Here is an 18,421-nt window from a genome sequence, read left to right on the forward strand (position 1 = left end):
ACCACCATCAAGCCTTTTTGTAAGGGAACGGCTTGTCAACCTACGTGTAGACCGTCACGGTTGACACTTGCAAACGAGCATGCATTGCTGGTCTTCGGTTTTAAAAAGTGAGAGGAGGGCCTAGAAAGAGACGAAGTTTTTTTGTTTTGGATCGCACCCATATCGGCAGTTCGAGGCAAATAGCTTTGCATTTGGATCTGTTCCACAAGAAAGTTTATTAGGCCTCTCATTGCTTTGTGGAAGAACTGTAGAGTTTTATGAAGTGGCTCTGGATATTTTGCTTGTATCTGAGGTTGCAATCCAATTCAGGTTTGCCTGGGAGTAAATGCACATGCCTAGGATTGCACTGTATGGACTTCATTTTAACTCTGGGGCTGTCAAAGATAGCTGCATGGTACTCAGGTTTTAAACTCTTCCTAAAAAATCATTTGTTCATCAAGATGTTGTACAGCTTTCACTCACACTTGTCACTCACCCAGATAAACTAGTATACCGCTCAGCTGAAGTGTAAATGCAACTTAGATATGATCAAGCTTGCCCCAAGAATAGCCACCCTAATCTGGATGTGACATACAGACTGCAGATGAAGTTACTCCACTGCTTCCTAAGTATTCACTTCAGGGACATTCATTCATCCATCCAGTGATAGAGGAGGAAACAATTACCTTGAGTTTTGTGGTAATCTACTAGAGATGCCAGTCTGAAACCTCAAAAATAAGGGAATGTCTACTACTTTGGTAGTAGTCATTTACAGTTGTATTGAGCTATGATGTTCTGAGATGGGGGACATTTGTTATAATCTGTGGAGTTGTACTGCTGTAGAACAGAATGTGGTCCTTAGAGAAAAGGGCATCTTTTAGAAATAGGCTTATTTGCAGCCTTATTTCAGAGTCTAGTCTGGCAGTTCTATGCTTGCAACCAACCAGAGTTTCTCCATGACTGTCCATGGGAGAAGAAATGAATGTTGTGTGCTGAAAGAGTTCTTTTTTTGCATTACTAGCAGTGGGGTGCTACCAAAGTATGAATGGTTGTGAATTGCAGGCACTGATGTCTGTTATAGATGGAGAACAGTTAAAGTGACACAGGAGAAATCAGATACATAAAATTAACAAGCTGGTGGTGAAGGAATAGTACTATATTGCACAGCCGTCCTTGATATAACTAATATGAACTATATAATGTACAAATACATTTTGTATAAAGTTATTAAAATGTCATTTTACAAATGCATACTTGTTTTCCCTCCCTCAATTTGTTTAAGGATTTGGACTCTTTCATTTCTTAGAAAGCAAAGAATATCTTTATAATTCAATGGACACAAAGAACTTCCTGTTTAAATCCCTAGATTCATTCACATTTCATTTCTTTCGCCAATGTACCTGATTTGAGCCACGGGACACATTGGGCTTTTGTCTATTTGAGCCATGAGACTCATTGGGTACTCCAGTGCTCAGCATTGATTACAGTGGTCTAATATAGACTTACAGAGTCATCCTAACCAGGCAGATTTGTCAGGGGGTAAATTACTTTGCATCCTAACTGCTTCTGGCCAGGGTGTGTGTAGTAAGGGTTTTTTTTTGGGGGGGGGGGTGCGTGTGCAGTGTAGACTTTCATTTTCTGCCTTTCCATTGATTCCTGTGCACTGAATTTAATTACACCCACATTTTCGGCTGCTGAGTTTCGTAGAGCTCTGTGAATCAGTGAATGGAGTTAGCATGCAGCATAACTTTGGTTATCCCACTTCTCCCCCTTAATGCAATCCTTTTCTGCCCTCTACACTGGTGTAACTTCTGCTGATTTAACTTCTGCTAGCAGGGCTTTCCCTTAACAAGTATGAGTAGGTACCCTGGACTATGTCATTGATGGCAGCCCGAGTCATGGATGGCAGCCTATTTCCAGCTCCAGCTAACCTGTCTCAGCTATTATATCTGGGAGTTAGGATTGCACTATTAACTTTAAAATGAGGTGTTTGTTTTCTATTGATAAAATATAATCTAGGCAACAGGAGGACATGCTAGCTTAATTTGTGCCTATCTCAGCTATTTTATTTCTGGGGAAATGAGTGGCAAGGTGTCCCTCTTTGTCTCTTTCTCCTGAAATTCTCTAGCTGTTGTTTGCACAAAGGCCAGCACAAAGAACTGCAGTGGTACCTCAGGTTACATACGCTTCAGGTTACAGACTCTGTTAACCCAGAAATAGTGCTTCAGGTTAAGCACTTTGCTTCAGGATGAGAACAGAAATCCTGCTCCAGCAGTGTGGCAGCAGCAGGAGGCCCCATTAGCTAAAGTAGTGCTTCAGGTTAAGAACTGCTTCAGGTTAAGAATGGACCTCCGGAACGAATTAAGTACTTAACCTGGGGTACCACTGTACCTGCCAGAAAACATGCTGTGTGTCGGGTGGTGGGCCAGAGGACTTACTTTCTGGTAGAACTTGGGGCCATCCTGTTGCCCTTCCTCAGAATCAGATTTGCTAGCTCAGAATGGTTGCAGTCTGCTATTTAAATCTGCAGGTGAGGATAGACTCCTCCATCCTTAGTAAGCTAATCTGCATACGAAAAAGTGCAGTTGTTTCTCATCATAGCTACCTAGACAGCACCTGTAACATTGCAGGGAAAGAGAGTACCTCTTTAGTGAAGGATTCACTTCCTAGCAATGAAACTTAGTTGTGGTCTCCTAATCAGTTGCCTCCCCTCACTTGTTCCTGGGGAAAGCAAGTAGATGCAAACTCCCTTCACTGATGATGGGAAACAAACTGATGTTTGGCTTTTTTAATGTATAGGAAAAATACGGCTGGTTATTGAGAGAATGAGGAATATCGAGCATGTATTAATAGGTAATCATTTAGTATGCAAAAAGAACTTGCATTCTAGCCTAGCAAGTAGTCTCTGAGCCAGATTATATTCCAAATCCCAGACTGACTTTGAAAGAGAGTGCCTGGGAGAAGACCACCCAATGAGCAAATCCAAAAACTCTTGGTTCACGCTAAACTCTTAATAACAGACATAGTCTGAAGTGATATAGATTGACAGTCTAATAAATTAAGAGAACACCTCATCCAAATACTGATTTATAATTTGTGATATCTCTTTTCTTCATGCTGCTGAGAGGGGTTCATAGTGTACTGTGTGTTGGATTACATTATGCAGTAGCAACCGCTTGGATCAGACCAAATGCCCATCTATTCCAGTATCCTGTTCTAATAGTGACCACTCAAATGTCTTTGGGAAGCCCACAAACGGGAACTAAGTGTAACAGCATCTTCCCTGTTTGTGCTTTCCAGCAACTAATATTCAGAAGCCCCTGATTCTGGAGGGAATACCAAAAATAAATTGTCCCTGAATATAGGCCACACCCCCTAAAACAAGATCTCTTGGAAAGAGATACACACACACACACACACACACACACACACTTAAATTCTCTGCTAGCACCACATGGTACTCTTTAAAATCTGAAAGAACACATGCAGCCTCTAGACTTGTTTCACAATGAATAACTAACCAGGCAGCCAGGGCTACCTCTTGAGAAGGGTGGGTGATCCTTTGCAAAAGAGCTGAAGTTCCGTGTAGTTCCCAAGGTCTCATATTAATTCCTGGCTTCTCTACTTATGAGACTGCAATTGTAGGGTGCATTCAGGTTTATATAAACCAGATTTGGGGGGAAAGTATGGCCTGTATTTAGACCAGTATGGTATATAACCGTAGTGACTTAATGAGCCATTGATAGCTTTATGCTTGAATATACATAGATGGAAGAAACAAGCACATATTTCGGTTACTTTTTGGGTATGGGTGATTCTAATTGTTGGGGATACTTAGCTTGTACTTGCAGTTGTATTATGAAAATGTTTGTATAGAGGTGCATCTAGTAAATTAAGAGGGGAAAACTTGAAAATTGCATCTGGAGGAGGGTAGAAAGCGTTTTATCTCTTGCTGGTGCCCTTTGTTTCTAGAAGCTTTTTAAACCTTTATTTAAAAAAAAGAATTGCATTTGCTTCTCTGGCCACATGTTTTGCTTAAACTATTTAGAGACTATGAGGTAAATTGTTTTAAAAAGAGAATTGTTGTGTACACTTCCTTCTGATCTGCCAAGTTAGGAAAATACTCTAAACTGAAACTATTCTTTACAGAAATGTATTACTTTGCTGAGTGCTGCTTGGACAAGTAACTGTGTGCTTGATGCTCCTTTCTGTTGCTGACACTGACTGTGTTCCCACTCTTTGAAAACTGTTCAAAGAGCTCTTGATTGCCTCTATGACTCTGGTTGGTGGCCCCAAGTGGATGTTCATTCTCTTGCTGAGGCACACTAATGTTCCATTTAGCTTCTGGAATTTGTCCCATTTTGTGTGATTCTCTGTTACCTCCTGATATGCAATTAGCCACATAATTGTGGAATCTGTTCCGGAAGTCCGTTCGACTTCCGAAACGTTCGAAAACTGGAACCAAACTGGAGCTTGGGAGCCAAAACGTTTGAGAATTAGGCTGTTTGACTTCCAAGGTACGACTGTATAAACACAGAATGCTTAATTAACACAGAATCCTTGCACACTTCATGTGCAAATGAGACTTTAGCATCATGTTGTGTCAATGTGTTTCATGCAAGCAAAACATGAACAGTTCTAGCAAACTGTAAGAAAATTGTAGCAAGAGACTTAAGTTTGCAATGAATTTGAAATTTCTCAAATTGAAACTAATATCCTATGGCAACTATTTTAATGTAACTTTTCCTTTGCCTCCCATCCAATATATATAGAATATCCCTTGGGCCTTAAATGTTGCAGTAGCCCAGGTTTTCTTGCAATACTGGAAAAAAATAATATTTACAGGTATGCAAATATGTCCATGATTGTGACCTACCTAATCACATTTTAGGAGTCTTAATATTACAAAATACACATTTTAGCATCCATAGGGAAAAATGACTTGTTTTGATTTACAGTTTTTAATACTGAACATATGAAAACTTACTTTTCAAGAAACCAGAAGCATGTCCAACATATGTAGTGGCATGTTTATGAGATGTATCATGCTGGAAATAGTATTCTGTAAGTTGGGGTAGCCAACGTGATTTGTTCCAAATGTTGCTGGAGTTTTAACTCAGTTGCTATTGCCAGCATGGTCATTGGTTGGGGATGATGGGAATTGTAGTCCAACAACATCTGGAGGGTACCACATCGGCTACTGTTGCTATAAGGCATACCCTGCTGCTCAGGAGTCTTAGAAATTTTATGGGTTTGAAAGCACTGTGTATTATCTCATCATTCCGGCTCGCCTTAAGAATAATACCTTATGTGTTAGTTAGTCCAGACATATTTCTCCATTTTATTCTTAAGGGCATACTTTTCAGTTCTTTATGTTCGGCTTCTCTGTCTCTTGATTTCTTCTGCACATAAGTTGCTTTGTGAGGGTAAAAAGCATACATGGACGCTCAAGTGGAGCCACTGTTCCCCCATCACCTGCTGTAGTCAGTTGTATGGGAATGGGAATAAAGAAGGAGAATTGAACTCTTCACTAATGTGCCATAGTAGTTATGACATTGGTAATGTTATGTTCATAGAGATGGAACAACAATAATGGTACAAATACTGTCAGAAAATGATTGTGTGTAAGAGAGAACCCATTCATTGTGCGGTATCAACTGCAGTTTCCTCCTGATCAGACGCTTCTTACAGCCTAAATTGTGGAACTCCGTCTATTACAACTCACTTTCCTGGGGAATACAGACCTCACCATAGCCATAAATACCTTGATAACATCAAGATTGGATTACTGTAACATCATTTATAAGGATGCCTTTCAAAAGAATCCAGAAACTTCAATTGATGTGGAATGTAGTTTGGCTTCTCATAGGAGCCAGAGTTTATGATCACATAACACCCATATTGTGCCATCTTCACGGGATCCCTCAATATATTTTTTGCATCTAATCCAAAGTGATGGTGCTAGTCTTCAAACCCCTCGGTATCATGGGGACTGCAGTATCTAAAATATGCTGTCTTCCATATGTACACATCCACATGTTTCAGTCCTCAGGGGAGGCCCTACTTTCTGTCCTGGCTCAACAGAAGTGAAGTGGTGGTAGAGATTCCTGCTAATGGCACCTGCATTCTGGATGACTTTGCCCCATGAAATTTAGCTTCAACCCCTGTATTTCTCTGCTACTCAAAAGGACGTTTTCTTGAGTGGTTGCTCTGCATTTTGCTTTCCATTAAGGGGTTTTGTTGCGGATATTTTTTGATGTTATTTGTACAGTGTGTTTAATTGTTATGATGGTTAGCTGTCTTGAAGATCTTATTTTGTGGACAAACGTTTTTGGGATGCATTTTAAAAATATAAACCAGTAGTTAATAAGAATGCATGTGCTCTACAGATGCTGTGATAGGTTTCTGACTTTGTCTATATTTATCACAAAAGTTACAGTGGGTTGTCATTCCTATTGTCCTCTGTTCGACTAGTACCACAACAGTTTAGTGGCTGATAAACAATAACAACAATTTTGCTATACAAATGTTGTTTATACAGTACACAATATACTTTAATTTTTGGGTCACAACAGAACTCTGAAAGCAACAATTAGGTGCAAGAGGCTAATTTAGAGGCAGTGTGCAATATATCTCATATGTTTCATTCTTTATCCATTGCAGCAGCAGACAGCTTTAGGCAGTTAGGGTTTCGTTATCTAATCCATCTCTGATCAGCCTGGATAAACCCTGTTTGGCCTGTACTGATCTTGTTAGTGGGGTGGTATAAAGCTGCTTGAGCTGGGATTGGAGCAAATCGGATCATGGCTGCTATATGAATCCAGGACTTATTTCTTGCAGCCAGGGATGAAGAGGGAAAGAAATAGCTGCAGCATATTGACTGACCATTGAAAGTGGTTTCTTTCAAGCTGTGTTAAATGGCAGATTACGCTGAGGAGGTTTGGGTGAAGTCATAGAGAGTCATCCACATGGTAATCCTAATGCTGTTTTCTTCCCAAGGGATAGTGGAAGTGCTGCTCTGGTATTCTATCCATGCATAATCTAGTTTTGCATTGTCACTTCACTAACTCTGTATATGCACATAGGTGCAGGTAGGTTGATTGATATGCATTCATGGATAAGGCACCACAGTTTGCAAAATGATTTTGGTGCACATGTACAAATTGCTGTGTGCAAAGCCGTGTTTTTGCATGCCAAACCAACCAGAGACAGAGAGCCACAGAAGGACTGTGCAGTCTTCAGGACTGTTGCCATCTTATAATATTCTCAGCACTCTGGGGGCCTGCTGTGCTGAAATACAGTGGTACCTCAGATTACAGACGCTTCAGGTTACAGATTCCGCGAACCCAAAAATAGTACCTCGGGTTAAGAACTTTGATTCAGGATGAGAACAGAAATTGCGTGATGGCGGCTGCCGCCACGCGGCCCCATTAACTAAAGTGGTGCCTCAGGTTAAGAACAGTTTCAGGTTAGGAACGGACCTCCGGAACGAATTAAGTTCTTAACCCGAGGTACCACTGTACACATATGCATGTATGCTTACATCATCCTCCACCCCATTCTGGAGAAGCAGTTTCTTTTAAAAATGTATTTGTTTATTTATTTAGCCAATTGTATACTACCCTTTATCCAAAGACTACAGGGTGTTTTATAGCATAATAAACAACATAAAACGCATGCTTAACAATATCCACAAAATGTAAAAGTTGAAAACAGTTATATTGGTACAGTTTCTAACAAGCATGATCATCAAATTCTTCCTAAATTATTTAAGTCACTGATACCCTCATTCAGAAGCCTGCTGCAGGAGGCGCGTCTTCATCTGTTCCCTGAAATAAAAGAATGATGTGGCCAAGTACTTATCCACTGGGGAGAGGGTTCCACAGATATGACGTCACCACTGAACGTATCATTCCAAGGGTCTGTGCACTAAGCACTAATTCTGCACCTAGCATCTCCTAGCATGCATATGAGGTCTGCAAAGGTTTTGTGGGTTCCCTGTATTTTCTGTTCATATTGGAATGTATGAATTTGCCATTTGTACTTGGTTCCATTTACAATACATCATTGGCTGCATTTTTTGTTTCTTACTACGTACAGCTTGCTGCTGTGCCTTGCTACCTGCTGTGCCACACGGGGACTGATCAGTTCAGTGCTTAAAAAAACAAAAACAAAAAACCCTCTCTTGAACTGCCCTCCTTTTCTAACTTCCTCATAAGTCTCAAAAGCTTTTCAAAGAATTGCTTGTGTGAAGAAGGGCTTGTTCTTGATTAAAAAGAAAATGAGAAACTGGAGTTCTTTTCATAGTTTGTGCACTGCTCCCAATTCAAAGCACAATTGTTGGTTAAATGGCACTGGTTACGAAGGGAAAGAGTTTTGGGCCTTGCCATGTCCAGTATTATGAGTGGTACCAGAATCACCTAAACTTAAGGATACACTACAGCCCTGTGCACAGAGTTACAGGGCCTGCTGCCTGTATTCCCCCCAGTTGTGTTGCTGCTACCCGTGACTCCTGATAACTAAGAGTACTGTGATACTTTAAACACCAACAGATTTACACAGCGTCTAATCCCCAAGTGACGGGCTTTTAGTCTTAAACCAAGCGTAGAGGCCCTGTTCCTGAATGCAGCAGACTTTGTCTAGTATACCTCAAGGCATACTTAGTGGTGACTGATGTGTCCAGGTTTTTTCCTTTCAGATAATGGAAGATGCATTGCCTAGAGTCTGTGGACCCAGGCCTAGTGAGGGGGAAAGGAAAATGGGCTCGAAGGGACAATAAAAGTGGCCGATAGGCAGCAGTTAGGCTGGGGTTGAGAGATGTTGGAGAGCAAGAACCTGATTGGTTTCTTCCCCATATGTGCACTGTAGCCTAATCAAATTGTCAAACTGATGTTTGATTGTACTACAGGAAGACTAGTGAAGTGGGACATAGTGTTACATGATGCCTTTTTACAGAATAGGTCTGCCCTCTTTGAATTCACTTGCCTCTTGTCTGTATACCGGTAGTTTAGTTTTCACATGATGATGATACAATAAAAAATGGAATATTTTGCCTCTGTAGTGAGGAGATCCCTTACATTAGTGAAATGATGAATCTGTATGTGGCATGGACCTGAAATCTTTATTATTACACAACGCTGTGTTTATTGCACGATGAAGAACAACCTGCATGTTATATGCATTTTTATTCTCTCTGTGAAGTGTATGGTGATAGCCACTGCTTTCAGTATTAAATCTCCAGTGCTTGAATAAAATGTTTGCTGAGCAAACTGTTTTGTTTTTTTCACAAAAATGTTTTCATTTTCTGTTTTCTGAAGACTGTATATCTGCTTTCTGTTCAATATATGAGTTGGATATCCTGAGGCTCGATAAAACCAGGGCTGCGTTTATATTAAGGTTACCAGACGTCCCCATTTCCCGGGGACAGTCCCTGGATTTACAAATCAGTCCCCATACAAAATCCGCTGAAGCTGAAAAGTGTCCCCCGATTCATTGAAAAATATCTGGTAACCTTAATTTATACTCCATAGAGAGAGAAAACACTCAATTTGTACCAAGGGTATTAAAATGTGCAGGCATAAGACACTGTATAAATTAACCATGTTTGCATAATCTAAACCCGCTCCTTGGTAGTGAAAAGTCAAAATACTTGGGCTTTTTGGCAAGTATTGAGAAAATAGGAAGAGTGAAGGGTACAGAGCTTGAGGAAGAGGAGGTCAAAGAGATTGAGTTGGGCAAGTGCCTTATAATAGAAATGATACCACATTGGGAACAAGGAAGCTTCACTTAATTACCTGTGGGACAAAATAAGTTATGTGTTGTAAAGCAGCCTAATTAATAGGCAATCTTAGTTGATCAGTCTGTTATTTAACTGATAAAATGTAAATACGTTTGCATCTTACAGAAACCCTAGTACAGTGGTACCTCGGGTTACATATGCTTCAGGTTACATATGCTTCAGGTTACAGACTCCGCTAACCCAGAAATAGTACCTCGGGTTATGAACTTTTGCTTCAGGATGAGAACAGAAATTGTGTTCTGGCGGCAGGGCAGCAGCAGGAGGCCCCATTAGCTAAAGTGGTGCTTCAGGTTAAGAACAGTTTCAGGTTAAGAACAGACCTCCGGAACGAATTAAGTACTTAACCCGAGGTACCACTGTATCTGTGCTTTTTGAGATATTGAAGGAAGTCAGACACTGTTTGAAGGAAAGACTATCTTTTAATATTTTTTCACTCCATATTGCAGTAATAAGAACCTAGGAGAGACTAAAAAACATAGAATCCAAATATATATGACTATAACTTATAGCCCCACTGATTAGTTTGTCCTCAACAATGATTCTGAATCAACTAAAGCTTTAACTGATACTGTTTTCATGCACAAACTTTCAAGTTTAAAATGAACCATTCACTATGATGGTTTTTCTTTAAAAAAAAAGATAGTGCCCATTTCCTTATGAGCATTTTGCTAGAATGCAGCAACTTGCCTGTTTTCCTATCATTCTTCTGTAAGTTCTGTCTTCTGCCTTTTGTTAAGTTCTGTAGTGGCGTAGTGTGGGGGGAGCCACAGGGGTGGTTGCCCTTGTCGCAAAATTGTTAGGTGCACAGAATTTCAACACCGGTGTTGCGTTAATACAGCTGCGCTCTTCCGCTGCTGGACTCCATTGAAAACGGCTTCTCCATGTGAACCAGATGCGATCTCTTGGGTGATGTGGATGCAGTTAGGCAGTTGAATGTTCATGCGTACTCCATGCATGCATTTCCCTCCCTGCTTCCCCCCACCGCATGGCCCCGGGCACTGGTAACCCATGCTATGCCACTGATGTTCTATACTCACAAAGTCTCTCTCTCAAAAAAATACTTGTTCACATCTCCATTTTGGCCTGAGAGAACAGCCTGAGTGATTTGTGGGTTTGAATTCAGACTTCATTCACTGCTCTTTCCCCCATCACCAGTAATTGAAGCTGTGCTCAGGACTTTCATACAATCATGCATCTCCTCCACAATTATCAGCCGCAATATAATCACTGGTATAGTTGCTGATAATGGTGGAGTTGCACAAGTCTGACAGCAATAATAATGCTAAGAGCTGGACAAATTATAAGTGTAGTGTTGTTGTTTTTGTCCATTCCTGTTTGTCAAAGTGTTTGTGCTTTTGTCTAGTTGATTAAAAAAGTTATCAGGACCCGCCTGACTTGTGACGGGCTGATAAGTAGGTATTTGTGATGACTCTGGCAATCTTTAAGTCTTGCTTATTCAGATACTAGATTATTACACCTTATGTGCATGCATAATGGTCTCCTTTGAGTGATTACATCTAAGGGGTAAGAAGAGCATCCAGTAATGAAGTGAGTGGGCCAATTAGAGGCAACTAGTTCCACTTCGCTGGAGCGTTTTTTTGAGAGCTCCATTTTATAGTTGCATTGAAGTGACTCTGAAGTGCAGTTCTCACAAGACAATGCCACTGCCCAAGGATTAGAACTATAGTGATACCTCGGGTTAAGTACTTAATTTGTTCCGGAGGTCTGTTCTTAACCTGAAGCACCACTTTAGCTAATGGTGCCTCCTGCTGCTGCTGCTGCGCCGCCAGAGCACGATTTCTGTTCTCATCCTGAAGCAAAGTTCTTAACCTGAGGTACTATTTTTGGGTTCGCGGAGTCTGTAACCTGAAGCGTATGTAACCTGAAGCGTCTGTAACCCGAGGTACCACTGTACTTTGTTGCATTCTGAGATTTAACACATTTTCTTCTCCTTTTCTATTTTTAGTACACTCGCTTCTAAATGCAAGGCAGTGCACAGTTGCTGTTGAAGACATTTGAGTTTTTGTTTTTCTTGGTGTTTTAGATTCAAGTTACGTTATTTGAGAGCAAGACAGCTAAACTTTTCTGTGTGTATGTGGAGGACCTGTCCCCCACACAGCCCTTTTCTCATTTTAAATGTAGGGAGAGGCCTTTATACTCTAAATTTCTATCTGTGCAGCTAAATATTTATATGCAGCTGCAGCAGAAGTTTCCACAGGCTTTACCTGACAGTTGCCTATATTTCATGGTGCTTGTTCTCATTTTGAAATCTATCCAGACCTTTAGGGACCACTCACATTAGGATGTGGTGCTTGTGTAATGGGTTTTTTTTTGGGGGGGGGATTGTGACAAATGCCTCTATACATAGATCAATTGAATGGTGTATTGGCCTAAGAATTGGGCATATTCATTTTTAATAACTGTAATATTAGGATATCTCCAGTGGTGCATATAGCATTTACAACTTTGGTGTCTTCATTGGGGAAGATTTATATCAGCATTGATATTGCTATTTATGTAATCTGGTTGTTAAAAACTATTTTCATATCTAGCCTGATGGGGGAGCACATTTTTTTAAAAAAATTTTTTACTTGGGTGTCATGTACATAATAGAACATGTACCATTCCCATCGTTTGAGCACATTCTGGTTGTTTGTTGATATTTTCCCTCTCAGTGCAATTAATGTATTGCGCAAGACATATCTGAGAGGTATCTTCTGGGGATGGTAATTAAAAGCCTAGTGGATTTACCCCCCCCTCCCTTTCCCCATTATGGCTGTGTCAGGTTTTTCCTATGGTGCTTGTCTGGAGCATGACAAAACTGCTGTTTAGTGCTGTGCTATAAAAAGCAGAGAAAGAGCAGTTGGGATGGGACCCACTTGTTTTCTTTTCAGTATATGCTCAGGTTCCTTTCTGTGTTACAACAGAAGTGGACTAAATAAGTGCCCTTATGTAATGTCCCTCTGTAATATCAACAAATTTAGCTTTCCCTAGAGGCTTTTCAGGTCCTGAGATCTGAACTCAGCTGAAACTCTTCCTGCAAGTCAGAGATGCAAAGGCTTTTTTAGGGGTTTGCTAATTTTAGGAGGCATTTGCAGATACATAGAGTAATTACTACCATCAGGGAGTATGCCCAGAAGTGCTGACCCAACAAGGACTCACTTAGGTTTTATTTAGTATCATGTGGGATAGTCGGAGACTGTAACTATGATGGCAGGTGTATCATTTGGTGTCTGTGGTTGTGGTTAGGGGGTGGGTGGGGCTTTTCTACACTTAGCCCTTCCTACTTCTGATGGAAACACTGAAAGTGTATCTTAACTTGTAGCTTTTAAATATTTCCCTCCTCAGTCAGATACGATGTAGTCAGGAGCAGAATATGCAAACATTTTCTGTGTGTGCCGTTTCTCTCTCTCTTCTCTCTCTTCTCCCTTCTCACATAAAGAAAATTGTTACTGTTTCTGGGGTAGGAGGATATCTGCTTTTGAAAAAAGTTCTGCGTTCTTATTTGTGTGTTCCACGCAAAACGATTGGTACAGACTGAAGAAGCAAGATGTGTAACTTCTGTTAATGTTTTGCCTCACATTAATTTTTCAGGAAGGTAGGGAAATCTTGACATGGCATAATGCCGCGACTACTTCTGAGTCTTCCGAACCAGGAAGTGGCTTTTTGTATCGACTTATAAGTCTGAAAGAGTTCTGCAAAGCAAACTAATGTAGTATTTCCTGTGGTTTGTTTCTTCCCTTATGAAAACTGTTGTTTCAGGATCATACAGGGAATTATGAATGAAATTGCTGAATTGTGTTCTGTATGAGGAACGGTTTTTAAAATGATGACTTAGATCACTAAGCAGATGCCTTCCTCTTAAACAGTAGTTTTGAACAGACTTTTCCCCTTCGTAGTTTACAGATAATTTCTAACCCTGACTGGGTCAGCGGCATGATGGAATGGTGTAGCCATAGCTTCATCCACAGCACTTTAGTTCATCCCAGCTGGGGGCAGGCTAAACCCTGCTCTGTGCTATGCTGTCCGGGGAGCTAGTGTAGCAGTTGGTTCTGGATTAGGCCCAGTGCCACCAAATGATGTTTATGGAGCTGACTCCAGTGGATCCCAGGCTTTCAAGGCTTTCAGTCCTTGTGCACCTTGCCCTCTGGTCTGCACTAAGAAGGTACTAGATTATGTTTAAAGTATTCGAGGCTCATAGATATACTGTATTTGGGGGAACAAAAGCAATCATGTTATTTCTGCTGTGTGGCTAAAACAGAAGAACCACCAACTTTTGAACAGGTTGCATGGTGGTGAGCACCCCAAGTGGATTTTTTTTACAAACCCCTGTTATGTTCCTTTTTTGTTCTCATGACTGATAGGCAGAGTTGCATGTATGTCTTTCTGTTATTTGTTTGGGCATCACCTCATTTTCCTTCCCCCTTTTTATAACTCTGAGACTGGGTTTAAATCATAGCAGAAACTACTCTCTTACATTGCACTATCTATTATAGCTGGTATGATACAAAGCTCTGGTTATTCAGCATCTCCAGTAAAACTCAGCATACAGCAGAGTGTTCCCATCTTGCTACTGTTAGTTCACCACTGCTGATGTTAACAACTTAAAGAGCTTTGGGTGACTATAGGTTGTTAGTGATATTTTAAACAGCCTGCTCTTTAACTTCAAGGGAAATTGCCTGGCTTGATAGGGTATTTAAAATGCAGTCCTAAGTTAGAAAGTTTGATATTGATAATGCAAATGACAATGGTGTAGCACTGGTACATAGGGCATTTTCAGAAATCTTGCTAATATCTACTTTCTTTTACAGAAGTTTTCACATTCCATTGTTTGGGAGAAGGCAGAAGAAGTGTCTCTAGATCTTTTATGTCAGGCATGTCCAAAGTCCATTTTGGGGGCCTAAACAACTTTGGTTGGCCCTCACACATATTCACTTCATAAAATCTGACCCTCTTTGAAAAAAGTTTGGGCACCCCTGTTTTATGAGCTTCTTACTTTGAATTCTTGTTCTTCATTGGCACAAGGGGCATCTAACTTGGTGATTATGTAGACATTACATTTGAAAGTGGGTTAACTCTTACGGTCTCTTCATGCATTACAATGAAATGACTGCAGACTCTTTGATTGAGATAGTACCGCATGCTGTTCCATGTCTCAATGCTGAGTAATTTTTTGTTTTTGTTTTTAAAAAAATCCACTTGGTATTTACTGAATAAGTACTATTTGCTCTGGTTCAGTATGACTTAAGAATGCAAATGTTGTATGGATGATATATTGGCTTCGTAGGGTCCAATACCTCTTTGTAAACAGAGGCTGTTTGCTTACTCTACACATTTTAAAAACAACAGTGTCTTATAGAATATGTTTATAATTTGCTCTCACTGTAGCCTGTATAGAAAAGAAAGCATTTGTCTTTTCCATAGTTGTTTTGCTCACCTTTGAATGCTAAACCTCTGACCTTGCTGTGGATGTTGGTTTCCCTTCCCCCTTACAGAACCTATCTGTAGTGCTGTCACTGCTGGCATGCATGTGCTGTCCTTGAAAAAGCAGATTGGATTTATTAAAATCATTGCCAGTTGCTATGGCAGCCATTGTCACTGTGGGCTAATGGGAAAAGGCAATTACTGCCATGCATCCGAGGAGATTTCTGAGACAGGAGAGATTGAGTATCCTCAGATGATTAGCTGTGTGATTGACAGACTGACAGTCATAGAGAGCAAGGGTTTGTGTGCACATGTATGTGTTTATGTAAGTGGCTGGACATGTCATCTGCTCATAAGGTTTGGCCCATATTGTAATATTTTTCAATTCATGGGTAAATCCCTTTGGAAGATTCACATCCATCTCTTTTAAGGTGTGGTGCCAGTCATTTCAAGCTTGGGTTTTCTTTTAACCTACAGATAATTTGTTCAACTGATGTGCCTCTAGATTGTAATTGGAAACTTACTCTTAAAAATAGAAACTTTCTGTGTTAAACTTATTATTTTGCCTGTCTTCCAATTCTTGCTATTTCTAATTCTCCTCTCTGAGCTGCTGTTCTATTTAAAGCAAGGTGTGGATGTTGATAAACGTTTATTCCTATTATCTTACTGTGGAAATAATAGGTTGTGAGAACTGAGGTTAGCACAATATATTTTGGGCATTTGAACAGGCCACTAATAACAGTTTTCTCTTATATGTATACAGGCTTTGGCATCGTGTCTTATTACTCTGTGTATAAAGCACGTTGCTCTTTCAGTCGAGATCAACATTCTTTGGTTGTCTGATGAGGGAGATTCCATAGCTTGCTTTTTGATGATTAAACAAAAACAGAAGAAGTAGATATAAGGCTAATAGAAAACATCCACAGAAGCCCATGTAAATAAACACTGCTGTAAATGATTCAAGAAATAACTCTTGCAACCTAGTGTTTGTTTGTTGAATTTATATACTGCCCTTATGCCTAGGGATCCTTGGATCTTGCCTGTTTTCACACACTATTACAACTTCCTTTAGAATTCTATCTGTGATATTTTATCTGCGCAATCAGGAACCAAAAAGTTGTCTTGAAAAATGCGGCTTTTGAGCTGTCTGGCCCCAAAGCAGCAACTATATATTCCGTTTTGGCAAATATAGCCCTGGTTTAAGGAGCCATTTGGTGTCTAGCTTATACATCTGAGTTTCTAACACTGAATGAGTTACAATATTAAAACATAATATTAAAAGCAGTTTAAAACAAGCACATTTGTTCCCTAAGTGATTTTATGAAATAGTTTAGGCTTTGATGATTAAAGTGGCATAGAAATCCTGTTTGTTTAACTAACTAACTAACTAACTAACTAACTAACTAACTAACTAACTAACTGTTGAGTCTAATGTAATTAATGCTGCTTAGCAAAAGAAAGCAGCAATGATTCACACATCCTGCCTGTGAATAGATACTACTAGCAGCTTTCCTATGTTGGTAACTTTCTTGTTATAGAATCCAGATCAGCCTGCTTAGGCAGTGAGGCCTTCATTAGAGGCTTTCTGAGATGAGTCTGGTGATGACTGACTATAAAAGGCCTCATTTATGAATGTGCTTTCTCTGATACCATTTTGGCACCAGGAGACTAACTTTTTTTTCCCTCCTTGAATTTTTAAGAGTTTCAGTGCTGACATTTGCTTTGTCTCTATCTGTCCTCCTCCTGTTCTGTCTTGGTTGTTTTCAGATTGCTCTTTTTCACTTTTTTAGTTAAATCAACTGACAGCATTTTAAAATTTAGTTAATTTTCCTGGAAATCTATTTAGCATATACACATTTAAGTGGCTCATTCTAAGGTTTCAAACAATCCATTTCCTGTTGGGGTTTTTAGAAGTCTGTTCAGTTTTTCATCTTTACTCTCTTCCTGCCCACCCAACCCACTGTATGAATTTAAGAATTTCCTCAGGATGTGTTTTCTGAAAGAGAGACAGAGGAAATACAGTACCTGAAGTTGGTATGGAAGCTCACTTCTACAGGTTTTGCTTTGCAAGGACTTCTTAGTGTTTACAAAATGAAATCCAGAGTCTTTTTTTAATGAATTGCAACAACAAGCCTTTCAGGCCTTGGGCAAATCCTTGTTTTGCCTTTTCAGCACTTAGGAAGGCTATGAAGATGAAGAATAGGCATTTTAACTTAGTCTTTCTTCGTCTGTACCTTCAGCAGCAGTTCTCTCTTACACACATTACATATTTGACAGAAATTAGGGAAGTTTTCTGTATGTGCATGATATGCACAAGAATGTGTAGAAGAGTGATTTCTTGTATCCTGACAGGTAGAAATAGGAAAGTGTAGGTTACTGGCTCACGTTTGGTGTTACTTTGGTTTTATATACTCATCAATGAATCATTACGTTGAATTGTCACTGTGGGTGTGAAGAATTTGAGGCTAGCGGATATGTGGGCTGCCAGCAGTGATTCAGAACATAGGGCACAAGTGTTGTATTTACCTATTCTGTTGTCCATGCATATGCCTGCCTTATCTAAAAGGACATAGTTATGGGGTGTTCAGGTAGTGTGTTAAGCTTACTAAAGTTGTTAACTAGGCCGGATAAATAAGGATGGCTTTGTGAAGAACTCCGGCTTATTTTTATGACATTAGTGGGTGGAGGAGAGAGAGTGGAATGGATCATATATTGGAGCTGGTGTTTACAGCCACATATTTCTATCTCACCGTCATTGGATTTAAAAAATGGTCTCTTCAGAGCCACAGTAGAATTGGATGAGTCATTCAAGCAACCCAGAAGGCAGGATTCACACAGTAGCTGCATACATATGAACTGAAATCAGCTGAATAAGGAAGGTGAAAGTAACTATCTGAATTTGGGATCCCATTATAGGCTAGACAGAATTTCCCATATATGAAACATTGATTTGTAACAAAAGAGATTTTGAAGATCTGTTCATGTTTATTTTGGGTGTGTCAGGGAAATGAATGTTTCCATACACTCTAGGATATTTGAATGTTCAAAACTTACTATTGCAAGCATTAACAATCAACTACAGTTATGGCTAGTTCACAAAAACAGAAGTGTTAAACCTGTATCTAAAGATAGCAGGTGAGTAATCACGTGGTTGAATACATCCCTGTTCTTTACACACACACAATTTTTTTTGCCTTCCCCACAGAGGGTTGCCTGTTC

General features: G+C 39.9%; 1 protein-coding gene across 21 annotated transcripts in view; it reads left to right on the forward strand.

Moving 5' to 3' along the window:
* Positions 1 to 18,421, forward strand: part of RBFOX2 (RNA binding fox-1 homolog 2) — a 175,270-nt gene that overhangs the window by 941 nt on the left and 155,908 nt on the right. The window lies entirely within an intron of this gene.

Source organism: Podarcis filfolensis (assembly GCF_964270895.1).
Source record: "Podarcis filfolensis genome assembly, chromosome: 10".
Classification (NCBI taxonomy): domain Eukaryota; kingdom Metazoa; phylum Chordata; class Lepidosauria; order Squamata; family Lacertidae; genus Podarcis; species Podarcis filfolensis.